The sequence below is a fragment of the Amblyomma maculatum genome, chromosome 1 (genome assembly GCF_055883805.1).
Source record: "Amblyomma maculatum isolate TAMU_Amacu chromosome 1, ASM5588380v1, whole genome shotgun sequence".
In the NCBI taxonomy this organism is placed as follows: Eukaryota; Metazoa; Arthropoda; class Arachnida; order Ixodida; family Ixodidae; genus Amblyomma; species Amblyomma maculatum.
This window is the reverse complement of record NC_139344.1, coordinates 170,010,827-170,027,146: the sequence shown is the minus strand read 5'-3', so window position 1 is coordinate 170,027,146 and position 16,320 is coordinate 170,010,827. Positions and strand designations below refer to the sequence as shown.

The 16,320-nt window shown below is 46.8% G+C and overlaps 1 protein-coding gene across 2 annotated transcripts in view; it reads right to left on the bottom strand.

Moving 5' to 3' along the window:
• The window catches only part of LOC146204848 (protein NDNF-like), a 169,558-nt gene extending 157,803 nt beyond the window's left edge, over nt 1-11,755 (bottom strand). For both annotated transcript variants that reach the window (XM_084589562.1, XM_084589564.1), the window contains exon 1: nt 11,489-11,755. The gene's annotated coding sequence lies outside the window, so the exon portion shown is untranslated. The remainder of the gene's footprint in view (nt 1-11,488) is intronic.
• Between the last annotated feature and the right edge of the window lie 4,565 nt (nt 11,756-16,320).

Below are 16,320 nucleotides of genomic sequence, written 5' to 3'. Positions count from 1 at the left end.
CACGGAAATACGACAGAGTGATCGAAGTAAATAAAACACACGGAAAACGAAAAATGTTAAAAAACGAACACGCATTAGGAGAATACAAAACCAAATGCCTTTATGTATTTCAAGAACTACAAGCAATCGGCGTTTCGCTCGCAAAATACTGCGATACAAATTTCGGTTTCAGCATTCATGCCTCAACTACCCAGAAATTTAACTGTCTGGGACCTATTTTTTCATAAACCTTTGTCCCTGCTATTCAATGATGCGGAAGACAGGCCAATGTCTTTCCTTTTCGACAATTTTCCTTAACTTGTTCAGCTCCCTGTGGTGTCCACATCGATTTCCTGCAAAGAACGTCGTAACCATGTGAAAGATGACAAGACGAAGTTCTAAGTCGACCGCATTGTCTGTAAGCAGCTGGTACGCACAATGTACAGCAGTCATTCTTATTAAAGAACGGCATCCATCCGACGAAGCAACTCTCGTGATAGTTCCACGTATGCTAAGGAGCTCAAGCGAGATTTGTCGAATAACATATGTTAACTGCGTGTCCCAGGTACCAAGAAAGCGAGGTATTTATCTATATGTTTACGAAAACAGCATGATTTCCTCAATAACGTTTTAATGTTTCTTTTATTAATGAAGCATAAATAAATAAGGCGCTGATTTCCTACATTTACTTTTTCGAGCAGCTTTTATGAAACAAAGGGAACAAAAATATGGCAAACAAACATGATCAGATAAGCTTTAGTTACTTTTCATGTTGCAGTGGTATGAAAAGTAAAGAAATTGTAGATAACGTTCTCAGAAAAAGAGGAAAAAAAGAGCATTCGCGCACAAAGTATGACATTTTGTTTGTACGTTTGACGGCTTAGTCCCCTTCACGTCGTATCCGAAAACACATGTAAACAAACGCATAAAAAATAACAACAACGTTCGAGCATCGTAAAACAGACATTAATGAATGGTAAAAGAAATATAATTCTCGCGGCGTGGTATAAAATTCACAAAACAGCAACAAGAGGACAAAAAATGAATTATGCTCATGGGTGCACAGTCCAGTAAATGCGACGCCAGCGAATGCCGCCGTACTGAAAGGAATTAAATCATGGACTGGCTCTTACTGCACCACTTGTGTTTGCAGTTACAGTTAAAAAAAAAATAAAAAGAGAGAGAGAGAGAGAGAGAGAGAGAGAGAGAGAGAGAGAGAGAGAGAGAGAGAGAGAGAGAGAGAGAGAGAGAGAGATGAACCGAAACTGCTGCGTTCGTATCCCTTCTGTTGCGTACGACTCCTTATGCGACTCTTTGATTTGTTCCAGCTAGAACTATTACCTATAATGCCAGACATGTAAGACTGAGTAGCCACGCTGCAATGATCATTTAAGGGAAATAGCGCTACATTACGCCATAAGATGCATGACGGTGCGCACATTGACAGAAGGCAGACAGTATGACAACATGAAATAAAAAAAAAGCAAAGAACAACGATGCCACGCTTTACAGATTAGACACGATGCTGTAGAGGGCATCAGTACAGGCATATTCACACGTAGACCAAGCTTTCATCTTCCTGCTCCAGTCATTCGTAACGTAAGCCACCTGACAAAGAAATTCGTCTAGCTTGTAATGAGTGCACAAGGCCTGACTTTATTCTGGGACAGGCTGTCATAGCAGTTGTAAATAAATCATTAGTCACGACAGAGGCCAAAGGTCCCAAAGCGCCCTCTGGAATGTTTCTGGGAGCCCTTTCATTCTTTCCAAATTTTCATAAGTCGTATAATTCAAGAAGGTGCACAAATACGGCTCTTATCTGATTAATCTTGACCACTTCACTTCTACTTGAACGAGAAATATGCTATCGCCAGGTAGACAGAAGAATGGTAGAAGAAAAGAAAAAATAACGCTTTTACCTGGACAAATGAGCAATATTAAGCTCACGTTTAGGAGTACATTTATAATGTATAAAATATCCCTCGTACATTGTGTAATTTACCATGTGTCGAGGTTGCCGATGCGACGTGCTGAACAAGAGGGCACCTTGTCCTCATTGCAAGAGTTTTTCATAACCGCAGGCTTCAGATATAGTCTGAGCACGTATTTAATTCTCATGAATTACAAACGCACCCTCGGGTATAACTACCGGCTCGGTGAAGTGGCACCTCGCGGTACCTGCCTACCCTGCGCGCTCACGGGCTCGTACCTGCGGTCGATTCCTTCGTGAAAAGAATCGAAATCGACAGAATAATGCCGCGAAGAATTCTCTTCCGCAAAGGTGCCGTGAGACAAACCGACGGTCGTTGCACAATCTGACGGCCCTCCGCTGTCGTCGGGCGTCCGCGACTGAGGTGAGTTGAGTGGGAGACCAGCCTTGGCCTTAATTATGGCGTTACACGTACGAAACAAAACTCGAGCCATAAGTTTCTTCCGCGACGAAAGGTGCGTGGGGCAAGGCAGTTACGAACGCTCGAAATATCGCGGGGCCGCGGCTTGTCATTTCTGCGAACAAAAGCGGCACAAAACTTTGCGCCCGGACCATAGCAGAAAGTTGCATTGTACTCTTTCCCCGGGGTGGTGCAGTGGTAAGACGCCCGACTACTGTGCCAGAGTACCCGGGTTCGAATCCGACCCCGGTGGCTGCGTTTCGATGGAGGCGAAACGAAGAGGCGTCCGTGTGCTGTGCGATGTCAGCGCGCGTTAAAGATCCACAGGTGGTCGAAATTACTCCGTAGCCCTTCACTACGGCTCCTCTTTCTCTCTTTCCACTTTCATTCCCACCTTCCTCCCTTCCCTTACGGCTTGGTTCAGGTGTCCACAGAGCAAGTGTGACAGATACTGCGCCGTTCCCTTCCTGTGAAGCAATTATTATTATTATTATTATTATTATTATTATTATTATTACTAATCCCCCCCTTTTTTTTTTCTTGTAATCCCATGCGCAACCATAAATTTGTTTAGCATTTGCAAAGACATACACAAGTTCTTGCGTCTTTTGCGCTGTTGTACATGGGAACTCTGTCGCGTGCTTTTCCACTGTCCGCTCAAAACGATATTTAACAGCGATGGCGAACAATCAGCGCGTTAGCCTATACATCATTAGTCATGGTCTCCGCAGCCAGGGGGTTCGATTAAATGTTATGACAAAATTTTGCAAGAATAATACTCGCGTACACATTTGGGTTTCACCTTGTATGGAAGTGTGCTTTTTTTTTTGTTTGTTTGTTTGGCTGTCCCTTCGTTCTGAAGGAAAACAAAAATATTATTTTCAAGCAGTTATATCTCTGTTTGTCTCGTGCTAAAATTCGGCTTTGACGGAATCTGTAGGAATATAGTGAAAAAATATGTAGTCTCCGTAAAGTGCCACAGATTCTACGCACATATTTCAGAGCCGCTTGCAATGCAGAAGGGATATGCATGCTTCACCCGTACCGTCGGCAAGATTCTAAAAACATCTGTGTGACCATGTTTTTTTTTTTTTTTTGATATACGGGAGCGCACGCACTGAACAAAAAGAAGTTGAGAAAATGACTAAGTATATATTTCTTTTAGCGCTTTTTATTATTTTGTTCCCTTTGTTGTTCCCGGGTGTGAACCAAAATAGCTCAGATGCCACTTGCTATCAAAAGGGCAGGAAGTAGTTGCAGTGGCATTGAAATAGACATCGCATGCAGCGAAGGCAATCCAGGACACGGACGCAAGAGAAATGACGCGCACATCGCGATGAACTGACGCGAACCGTAGGGCGATAATTCTCGCGATTTCTCGGCGGACCTTCACGCTTTCCGGAATCCTCCGGATAGACGTACTTGGCTCTTTGACGCTGCTCTGATCTGTGTTAGCGTGTCCGTGTTTCACGCTCCGTAATGACTGTCAATGCAGAAGAGCAGCCCCCCAGGGACCCCTGAAACAACTGTTAGCAGGTGACTATGGACTAAGCGACATTACGCAGCTGTAAAACGAAAGTTGTGGGTTGTATGCGTGCAGAAAACCACTGGGACCAAATTTACGACGCCGGCGAACACCTCTGTACGTATACAGTCGTTTGATGCTTGGTTGGCATCCTTGCACTGTCAGGCTGCGATAGGCGGTGAAACGTTAGGACAGTATACCGCGAATGATCCGCGTTCTGACTGACAACGACTGCCAAAGAGACAGTGGCTGGTGCTCTAGCTTGCAACCAATCAACTACGCTTAAGCATGCAAAGACGCTTGAGGATCTTTCTCTCAATGTGGCCTTTGGTTCCACCAGCCTCCACGCTTCCCCGGCTTGTGGGGAACTAAACGCCAAAGTGGACTTGTATCTACGTGTTATTTACGTACGTTGCGAAGTAAGTGCGTCGCGTCAAAATTAACCAGAACGTAGGTTTGTTGTCTGCCGCACGAAGCGGTGTTTGGGGCCGCACTGAACTGAATACAAATGTTGAACCTCAGAACACATCTCGAGCCACAAGTTAAATTCCACCGCGCCAGTCATCAGGGCACTTCGATGCCAGAGCCATGCCCTGTTTGCTTTCTGCGTGTATTCGTGAATGATATCATACACTACATTACACATCATGTCCCCCCCCCCCCCTCTACCCCATTTTTTTCCCTTTGTTTGCTCTGAGCCATAGGCTTAACGATATTCTCATTATATACACTGCATGTGCATCTTAGCTTTATTTCTGATAGTTACTGGTTTGTTAAGGTACATTACTCTCTTGCCCAAAATTTTGGTTCTTTCCCACCTCAGCCTGAAGCCGAACGGGTCACCACTCATAGCGAAACGCCAAGTGTAGCGTGATGGACCAGCTCTGGCCACCTCTTCCCCGTCGAACATCGCGATTCGTGGCGGTTATTATCCTAATCGATACCACCTTTTAACTGCCGCATTACGCGATAGGTCGCTCCTGATCGCATTCTCTGCTGCGACGCCGGAGGCTGACTCTTTCCTGCTTTGCTTTATCAACCTATAGGGGCCCTTTATCTCGGCCCGAACCGCGGACGGCCGATCGACTGGCACGGTTCGTGCGCTGTTTTGCGCGGCGAGAGGACGGCGCCTGGCCTCTCGGACCCCGCAATGCAGTGCGCGTCGTCAAAGTGGTGAAGAAACTGCGCGCGCCCGGCGTCCACTTATGAGGGCAGCTATGAATTCGGGTCGCGGGTGACAGCGGCTTTGAAATATTGCCCGATAATCAGTTTCCGGATTGCCGTGCGCGACCATCGCTCTTTCGCGGCCGCGTTCACGGAGCGCAGTGCGGATACTTTTCGGCGTGCTTTTAAAAAAGCGGCTCACGAAAATGCGTCGCTCTCTGTCGTTCATCATTCTTGTTCGTTTTCGCGCAGCGCAAGCTCTCCAGCGCTCGCTCGCGCGCAGCTGCTGCGCTGAAACTTCTTGCCGCTTATTGAAAAACCGCACGTAATCGATTTGACGGGTGCACCATTAAGACCAAAACATGCGGCTTTGCTGCTACTTATTCGTTTTTTTCCTCTCCTTCCCTTGTCTCCCGTAGAAAGAGTAGCCGCCTAGGATGCATGCAAATGACTCACGCGCATTCACATGCCGCATAACTTAGGACCGCCTGGCAGGCCTGCCGCTTCCCGAGGCCGCCTCGCAGTGGGTAACAATAGACCTCATAGCTAAACAAGCTCCGTGGTAGATGCATCGTGTCAGAGCTGGTCGGAAGGAGAGTAAACGCGGCACTGTGCTGTGCATTGTTTCTAAGAAGAATGCTCAACATAAATTATTGAAACGTACGATGGACAGCAAACCGATTTGACGCGTGCACCATCGACTGCAAGTTTTTTTTTTTTTTTTTTTTTTTTAATTTCTGTCTGGGTGCGTGTGCGCGCAGAAAAGAGGAGAAAAAGAAGGCAGTTTTAGATGTCGAATCATTTCGGGTGGAACAAGCCCGTGCTCCACCTTATGTCCGTTGCTAGCGGGATGCAAAACGTGAATCAGACAAATATGAAATGGCACGAAACAGAAATGATAGAAGGGCTTTCCATCTTGATGTTAGGGCTTGAAATTATGAGGGAAAAAATAGTAACTAGCACACGCGCCTTGCTAGAATGTGTTCGTCTCGCCAATCTAAAAAAAGAAATAAATAAAACACGAAAGAAACATGCATCCACAAAGCATACGAGTTACTGATGGCTGAACTCCAGAAAAGGAGCGATGGACGTGCGTAGGGCGTGTGCTGCGGAAAACAAATAGCTGATGGCTCCTTAGGGGTAGCCCAGAGGATTCCAAGAGAAGGAAAACCAAACAGGGCGGAAGCATGCGTAAATTACGCCTTAAAGTGGGTGCAGCTGATTAGCGGCGCTGGTAATATCTTGATGACACCCCCACACAAGAAGTTTTTTGTTTCGCACTTTCGTGGGAAAGACGACGTCACGGATGAAACAGCTTTGGTCTCGTCATTTCCTGGTCTAACAATACGTTGTACAGCTTTTTACAGGTAGACTCAAACCAAACTGACAGCTGCAAGGGGGCTATAGGGTAGTTAACAAAGGGCTTTTTGCATACGAAGAGGAAATAATTCTCAGCTGGTTTTAATTAACTCTACGAGGTTTCAGTGGTAAAGAGATCAAGTCGCAGTGCCAGAAAAACCTGCTACTGATCCCTTGGAGACATGGCGATCACCGGCGATAAGATTTCACTTCTCAAAATATTCGGAGGTCGCAGTGCTGAACACAAAATAAAAGACGCCATCCTTGAATTATGAGAGTGCCAGCGATAGCGTCTCTATCACTTTTGTGGAATACTGCACAATACTGTACAAACATCAGATTATGATGCGAACATCGCAGTCGCGGGCTGTTTACCATAACCTGCTACTGTCTGGTTTTTGCTTTTTTACATTATATTACAGTCATTTATTCTTCACCGATATGCAGGAGCAATTTATGGTTCTGCGGAGTTCATGGTGCAAATTCAATCAATCAATCAATCAATCAATCAATCAATCAATCAATCAATCAATCAGGCAAAATATAACAAAAACAGACCCCAGCTATATTTTTTATGCCCAAACAATTAAAGGATGAAAATTTCGCTATATTCTTCTGAAAGGATTTTTTCTTCGGCTTTCGCATTAGAGCCGAACTGCGTAACTAAAGCGGAGCGTATTGGTTGGGAGTAATTGACCAATTATATGTCATACGCTCTCTGTCAGTATGTGATCAGAATTACTTCTCTTGACTTTACTTCGCCATCTTTCCTTTTCCTGCCCTCGCTTCCTCTTTTTGTGCTTGAATGTCACAAGGAGGCAAAAAGTGTGTGCGCACTGAAATAACCCAATGGATTTCGGTTGCACAAATATTTAAAAAAAAGAAAAAAAAAATACACGTTTTCACCAGCGTAAACCAGCAATAGAGCAGACATGTATATGTTAGCGAGCTTTCAAAGTCCGCTTGACGTGAAGTAATTAACATGCTGCGTGACTGGCTTTTCTTGTCGCGCCCCTCTGCGGTACCGATGTGTTAAGTGGGCCGCGCAGATGTCAAACGCAAGTGGAGCATGACGAACAGTGCGGAAGCAAGCAGCGCGCGTGCTGATGATTTCATTTGCATCCGCGTCGCCCAAACGCAGGCACCATCACTCGTCCTCTGTTTCCAGTTAGGAGCGTTGACTACATGATTAAGAGCGCCAGTCTGTGCAACTAAGCTTGTATAAGCCGCATTTCAAGCTTAGGCGTCAACCTTTGGTGACCTTGGCGCGCGGAAAGCGACAACCGCGAAATAAAGTGCACGACCGATGCACGCTATTTGTTTCGTGCCTGCCGTTCTGAACTGCCGTATTCATCCAATGAAAAGACAAGGAGCTAATCGAGCTCCGCTTTCTTCTACGCAGCATTACTGAAGCCTCAATTTTCAGAGAGCGAGTGACCAAACTTTATTCAACACATTCCCATCTTAACCTCTATCGCTCATTCGTGCGCCTGGACTCTGCCTCATACACTTATTTCACTGACATGGAACTATATAGCTGGCGCAAGCGAATGGGGGACCGGAGAGAGAGAGAGAAGTAACCGAGACGATTGATTTCAAAACTCTTAACAGCGTATGTTGATCTGTGCGTTATTGGCCGGCACCTTAGCTTTTGCGCACCAGGCTACGACAACTGCTTAAGCGCGAGCCAGTCACCTTTCCCAGTTACATGCTTCGGTAGTTTATCGCTGGACTTTGGTCAACAAGGCTCTTAATTTTTTTTAAGCAACATTAATTCATCCTGACGAGTCTTATTTTTTGTAACCGATTGATTTGAACGTTGAAATCGGCAATCAAAAATGTTTAGTGCTCGATCCTCTAAGTCAGCTTCAGCTCCAGCAATCGCGGGACGGAGTACAGCTTTTTCTTGTCGTGTCTACAGGCGGATTTTCTGGCTCCCGTTGCATCATTGTTTTGATACGATTGTGTGTGTCGAATGAAGTTCCGCGCTCTCTTATTCATGGAGCCTATAGGAAGTGGTCGCTGGGGATGTGCAACAATTCCGACTTAGATTGTGTTGTAGGCTTTTTTTTTTTTTTTTAGTTTTTTTACTGTATAGTGTATTCATTTATTATTTGAGCGGCGCTGTCGTTGCACAGCACACCAGGGATAACGAGAGAAAGATTCTCTAATATCAATAGGAAAGGTTTGCATGATCATATATCTGGGCATATTGCTGCAAATGGCAATTATAAAGCATGAAGTGATAAACGTGGTCCCAAATACCGCACGCACAGCGCTCACACACACACAAGGTTCGGAGTATCCACCGAAACAGCTGAAGGCGCCGACTAAGTGGCTACTGGCCGTCGCGTTTTCATCTCGCCGCGAGCTAAGTTGAGACCCGAAATAAGGTCGAATCGGGCGCTGCCATTTTTGGCGGTCGTCACGATTGGTCCTCGCCTGCTGCGGCGTGCGATCACGGCGCGCTCGTAATTTTAGAGACAATCGGGGCCGGCATTAAATTTTAAGCAGCCTCGTGTCGTCGCCGCGATGGCTCTAGCTACATGCTTTCCTTTATGTTCTCTTCACCCTACCGTTTTCTGAACGCAGCCTTGAAACTCGTGGCGCGCGCCAGATAGCATCGTCTCGCCTTTACGGCCGGACAAGCAGGCGGACATCGCGGTGGGCACGGTCAGTGCACCGCTGTAGCGTACACCCTGTGGGTTACCGGGCCACTGTCGTCCAGCCGCAAGCACCTTGGCGGAACAGAGCAAAAGCAATGCAACCTCTTAGCCCGCATATGCGAGAGTTGTGTGACAAGCCAGTGGATTGAGGGTTGAGCGACGGTTAGTTAGTTACAAGTTTTCCCTAGGATAGCCGGAAGGAACGGAAGGTTGCCTCACAGCATACTACTTTCCGCGTGTTAATAGGGGAGACACTTTTATTTGACGTGCACAGAATAAGACATATCGAAGTGAAGCGAAAACGCTATGAAATTTAAATGAACTGATTCTTTCGCCGCTTACGAAAGAACGACCACCCTTCTCCAGCAATTTTCTTTTAATCATTTTTTTTTTCTGGCATCGGTGCAGTGTAATGCAGTTGTGTCTATACACGCTGGACCTTTGCAATACACCACTTATTCAAAGCAATCGTACACTACACCAGATTTGACAAATAACTTTGCAGGCACTTATCCGGACTATAAATGCATACATAGTCTTGTAGAGAGATAATGAGCATTGCTACTGGCGAAACGTCCAGGTAACATCGAGGAGGCACAGCGACCGTTGTTGTCGAATTTCCCACCGAAGTTGAAAAACTGTCGGGCCAACCAAGTATCCGTAAGGCAGTGCGCAATACTTCATGTGCGGGGGTCTCGGAAGCGCCCACTGATTTGCGTGAATCATTGCGGGACTGGACGCCAAACTTTGCATCCAGTGCTGCCATATGAAGCATCGTCAACGAAGCCAGTACACAGTGTGCGAGTGACCGCACGCCAATTCAACGTCCATCATCTCTCCGATCAATGGAGCACTTCTTCAAGAGCCCGGTCTCTCATCACCCTGTGAAGCTGGGAGAATACGTAACTGCTCCGTATTTACAATATTTTTCTTTGGGCAGCATTGCTTTACGGAGCGAGAGGGTGCGACGGGTACGCAAGTCACAAAATTTATTTTCGTTCAATGGTGAAGAATCCTGTATTCCTCCTTTTTGTTTTTTGCGAATTTAATTTTTTTTTGTTTCTTTTTCTTTTCTGTCGCCAATCTCGAAATGGGGATACCGACATGTCTGGCGAGAACGCGTGTGCAGCAAACCTTTCCTCGCGCATGCTTTTATTCAAAATTAGTGCTCAAACATGTAATGATTATCTTCGTTTGCACAGATTTACGGCTCTTACTGTTGCCCAAATGCTTAAGTTCAAGCTTGACATGGTCGTTAATTTTGAACCACATTTTTTTTTTTTTCGAGCTGAAGTATAGAATATATACGGGGGACCGAAGCATGACACAGACGGCGAGTACCGTCGTGAAAAAAAAAAAAAAATACTCACTGCGTATACACAGTGCATGTGCGGAAAGCACGTAGGGGCAACAAGGCGCTTCACCCGTATAAAAAAATGATACATAGATGATATGATACGATACATAGATCAAGAATAGGGCTCAAATGTTACAGTGTGTGTTGCCCAATGTCGACAAGCGTGTGCTTCCATTGTTCACACGAATGCGAATAGATAGAACTTTCCGCTGCTTGTCGTAGCCGCGGTCATGGTAGGATTATACGCAAGCCTACCTCCGCAGCTGCAGGCGGCTAAGCTACAGGTCGCAAGTGGTTGCTGGTAGAACATGCAACACCTGGGCATGGACTGAATTCGCGCAGTACTTGTCAATCAAGCACTAAACACAACGCAAAATGCTGGTGCAGTCTCAGCATGCGTCGCCCATGACTGCAGGCCTCACGAAGGTTTGACGGAGAATGTGACTCCAGCTCAAAGCTCGGTGGATTAAAAAACAAACAGCGAAGGTTTGCGGCTAGTAGGCGCCGAATCTCCCGCGCGACGCTGCGCGCGTGCCGCCACAGCTCCTGGCAGTAGTCATTGGCGCACCACTTCTATGAGCTCCGCCCCTGCAGTTCCGCGAACTTGATCGATCGAGATCGATGGGGTGACAAACGCGAACACCACGTGCTCCCGGCCCACTTATGCGCCCCTGCGGCTCATGCCCGTTCACATTTCCTTGCTTCAAAAATGCGCGGTTTTTGGAGCAGGGAAACTGAAGAAATCTGTCCCTTAGTTAAGGGCTCCAGGCGGCGCCACACAAAAAAAGTGTCTGACCCACGTCGGATCGCCTCTAACAACGCCAAGTTCTGTTGTGCGCGCGGGCTCTCAAGCGTAACTCCGGCTGTCTTCGGCAGCGTAGAATACGGGCCCTGGCTACGTTTCGTCGCGGTGTTCACAGTTTACTTCCGAGCAGCCCCGTGCTTGGCGGCGTGGCTCTCTCGAGCGTCAAACACGCCGGCCTGACCGCGGCGGCGTTCGTGCAGTGAAACGGACAAACAGCTCGCGCGGCGCAGCACACGCACTCACCGGTTCAGGGCAGCGGGCGGCAGCAGCGCCGAGGCATCCAGTAGTGATGGAGGTCAAGTCGGCACGCACGCGCCGGCGTGTGGCGCGGCCGCGAGTAACGGTCTCGGCAGACCGGCGCACGTGCGCCCGCGCGCTCGGCGACGACCCGGCCGGGGGTAAACAACGAGGCGGCGAGCAGGCGGCGGCTGCAGCGGCCGTGCGTCCTGGCGCTCCGAGTGGGCGCGAGCGCATCAATGAGCGACGGCGAGTGCGCGCCACGGCCACAGACGGCGCTGCCTCCCCGCTGTCTGGCCTGCCCGGCACACGACTCGTCTGGCAGGACGTTGTTGTTTTGCTGCGAGCCTCCTCTCCTTCTACCCGCGCCGCCGCCACCGCCGCGTCGTCGCGAAGCCGGGCGGCGGACCAGGATTAGAAGAGGAGCCGGAGGAGGGTAGCGGCCGCTGCTCCCCATCTTCCGCGGCCCCGTCGTTGCTCATCGCGCGTCCCGCGTCGTGCGGGAGATGCTCGCTCATCTTTGCAGGCCCGCCGAACCAGACGGATCCCAGTGGCCGCCGGACGGAGAGCGCGGCCCTTCCTTTGTGTACGCGCTGCCCGTTTCCTTGACTAACGATAACGCGCGCTTCGGGGAAACGGGGCCCGCGACCCACCGTCCGTCATTCGTCGCCCCTTCCTTCCTGGACATATGACCCGTTGCCACCGCGGGTCGCTGACCGAGTCGGAAGTGGAGCTTGAAGAAACAGCGTGTGGCGCATTGCAGGAACGATTCCTTTTGCGAACAAGTTATCCTATTCCATTTCGTCACATAGGAGCATTTTTTAGTTTCCGCTGAAGAAAAAGTATACAGGCCACAAATGCCTTGAAGCCCTAACTCTCTGCGCTATAGACATTGTCGTCGGAATGTTTTCTCACGTCCTGTTGCCAGTACGCGTCACAAAAGCCCCCCCCCCCCTTTTTTTTTTTGTTTAAATTAGTGCGCTCCCGCGTTACAATGCAATAAGCTAATAAGATGTTCTCGGTACACATCTTGGCTTGGGCAGATAATTGTAGGGCACTAACTTATGACAGACAAGGAACGCTGCCACTGGGCTCAACTGCAGGAGTGAGAAATGTACCCTGATCAACGGACCTTCCATCTGTGCAGTAGTTTCTCCAATCGTAGTAGCCATCAATAATATCAGTAGCCCTCGTACAGCCTATGCTCTGAAGAGGGGCAAAAGTAATCTATTCGAGAGCACAATAGAAATATATCAGGCGACGTTCCCCTCCGAAAGGAAGCTCACGTCGCCAGATGTTTTAGCAATCGAATGAAATCAACAAAGGGATCCAAACAGCCAAGCTACCTCGCTACCTCATTATATCCTGCAGCATAACACTCTGCCGAAGTTAAAACGTACTGAACAATCCCTGTCATTGCTATTTCGTCTTAGTAGCTGACAAGCAGCATACCAGATATACTGTAGATACTGTGGTGCTGAAAGTTTCGCAAAAACCTCATCCCAAAACAGCAAGTGACCGCAAATGGCGTCTTAAATGTGCACAGAAAATGGTGCCAGAAACATATGATGCCAGTCCAGAGCGATGCGCGTGAACTTTAGTTGGCTTAGTCCTCATTGCAGATCACTTGTATATAGCGAGGAACCTCTCCTTGATTGCACACTCTGCGCAAGCAAGTGCCGGGTTTATTGGAATTCCTGTCCGTTCGTAAGCGGTCCTTACCCGCCGCCCTAGTTGTGATTTTCAGCCAAGGATCAGAAATTCTCTTCCAATAAGCTGATATGACTGATTTCGTTGCAATGGCTTTGTAGTCCATTGCACATGTCATGCCTCTTGCACCACTCTGCTAACTGCCAAATACTTTAAATTGGGGGAAAAGTAAGCAATTAGCGAGTTTCTGTTTATATATGTAAGAAGGGGAGCTTATAAGCTCCCCTTCCCCGTTATATATAACGGGTCTTCTTCGAAATTATCATGACATTTAAGCTTCCATTCCTTGGCTGAACTACTCTCGCTGCTTGCATTCCCTAATTGTATAGTACTTATACTTTCTGAGAATTGTCTACATACTTGCCTGTTATTAAATAAAAAAATAGTTGACATTTTCTTGCCGGCTTACTGTGGTTTCGGGCTGGAGGGCTTTACGTTTAATAGGATTGCGCTGTACTGTCCTCATGTGGTGCTCACAGCAGCAAAAAAACATTGTCATAAACATCCCATATTTTAGCAGGTTACAGCTAAAGAAATTAATACGCCTTTAACTCCCTCAAAAATGATCACGCCTCTATTGCAGTTATCAAAAATTTACCCTCGTTACTTACGGCGTCTTTTTGGTCGTAGCAACAGAGTACGGGCCTTGGTTGATCTATCGTTCGTTTCTTTTCTGTAGTTAATATTTTCTGCGTTTTGTGTTTTAACTTTCCTATATCCCGTACAATCCTTCCGTCACTCTTCACACATCTGGATGTTGTTTGGATGCTGTCGCCCGCACCTGGTGCTGGTCACTCCTCCATTGCTCCCTCTTAGCCCGAGCTCACAATGCGATCCTCGTTGGTTTTCGCGGAAGAAGTTCTGCTCTTTCAGCGGCTAGCACCTCTTTGCCGCAGAGAGACTACCCGTCGCTGGCCCATCACTTAGGCGGGAATAACACTTCCCACAGCCAGCCGACACTCTTGAGCACTCTATGTTGGAAACAAAAAATGTCAAGTCAAGCAAGCCGCCAGGAACTTTTTCAACAAACGAAAAGGGCTAACAAAGACCGCTGCATGCGTTGCTGCCAGTATCAAGCGCTGACGTCACAGCTTCGTCGAATGTAGCCGAAAGAGAGGCTGTAGTAAGACTGTACAGTTATTCACTTCAGAGCTGACCAATCAGTACCATGGAAGGTTCAGACGGAAGCGTCCAAGAAAATCTCGCCCTGATAGAATGCACGAAGCAACTAGGAGGAGCTATTTAACCCTCCAGGAAAATTTTTGTACCTTCCCTGCCTTGTTTTCAACTTCATCGCACTGTGTCTATCATTCTTAGACTGCCATTCAGCATCATAGCGTTCATTACTGCGGGACTCAAGACGAGCTTGCTATGGGCAAAGACAAGACCAGGTATGACTCCATGGCCAGAAAACGCCAAAATGCACCCCGGGAAATGACGCGCTTTTTACCGAAGGCAACGGTGCTAATATGCCAAAGATAAGCGTTGACGCATCTGATTGTTGATTGTAGCAGTATTGCAGTTGGCCTGGCGGCGAAGTCCTGCATCGTTGGAAGTTAAACGGGCAACTCTGCGAGAGGTTTCTTGCAATATCATGCAAATGATGGGCGGCAGAAATTTCCAATTGAGCGGACTTTTGTACATATTTTCTTCGTAACTAGGAATCACATAACTGTTGTAATATTTCTTCAGAGAAAATTATGGAAGCCCAAAAAGTTTGTGACCGAAAATACTCTCCAGCGCTTACGCCACTACTGTCACAGTTAACTTCGGTCTCGAATATCTTACTAGAATGATGCTGCACTTCGAGGAAATGTGCCTGAACATCTGACGAAGGAATCTAGAATTACCATACATTACGTGCAGTTGTTCATGTAGATTGTACAAGTTGATTCGGTTTTTGTAGTTAACAAACTTGGTTTAAAATCACTTTTTTTTTCTAACTACAGCTTTATCTTAAGGAAAAAAAAGAAGCATAACCGCAATGATTTAATCATATGTTCAGCTTGAACTGATCTGCTTTAAGAGATGCGAGATTTTTCGAAATATTATAGGGATAATGAAGTATGATGTGATCTATTCTGCCAGCAGCTGCGAGACTTGCACGCCTGAAGTTCATTTTCTTATTCCTTGATATTCTCTGGTTCGTTGCTTTAGGTGACATGAACAGCATTCATTTCTTTTTGAACGGGTTCTGATTCCCCAGGAGCTGCTTTTTAATTGGTAGTGATAAATTTTGCTTTAAAAACTTGTTTTAATTCTGCTTTATATGTCGTAACCGACCCTCTGGCTTGGCGGCTCATAGCCCAGCTCGCGGGATGCAAACTCTTTCAGAAACGTCGGGCTACTTCGAAACCAGGGAACTCTATTTCGCTGCTATTATCGGCCACTTTGATTATGAACCTATGGTTTACATAAAATGTGTCATAATTAGGTGTCTGAACATTTTAAAGCATTTTTATAATTTCTGCAGTGTGCCCAGCTGTTTTTTAAACACAACATAATGCCTTTTATAAAACTTCTCACTCTAGACATGCTGGAAGTTTTTTTTCTTGCAGTTAAAAAGGCATTTAGGAGATGAAATAAATGAAATAGTTAATGACATGTTTTATGACATAGCTGGAAGACAAAGCACATCTGATGAGACATTTCTACTCGGCTAAGCACGCGTTGTAGAGGAAGAAACCTTTTTTTTTTTTTTTTTTTTTTTTTTTTTGCAATGCCTCTCAAACGCGAGCTGATTATTTTCCTTCGGGGCAATTATGTCAGTTAGCAATAATTACTAACTGACATAATGAATAAAACCCCGTTAATAGCGTCATGTATTAGCACACCGCGGCACATAAAGCTGAAGGTTCGTTTGAAGAAGGATCCATAACATGCTTCGAACTGAGCCGTAGCTCTATGTCTCGCAGTGCGCTAAGATATGGCGCTATTAACGGGGCTTTATGCAACATGTAACGTATAGGACCTTTCGCATCGCCCCGGCACAGAACCTTGAACAGCGGACATGGAAGAAAGTCTGTTGTGTAGTGGAGCCTGTTGTAAGGCTGTTGAAGTCGGCAGTGACGAAGGATATGCTTACCCGCGCCATTTTAGTTAATGCAGGTGAGAGGGGCAACTGTTGG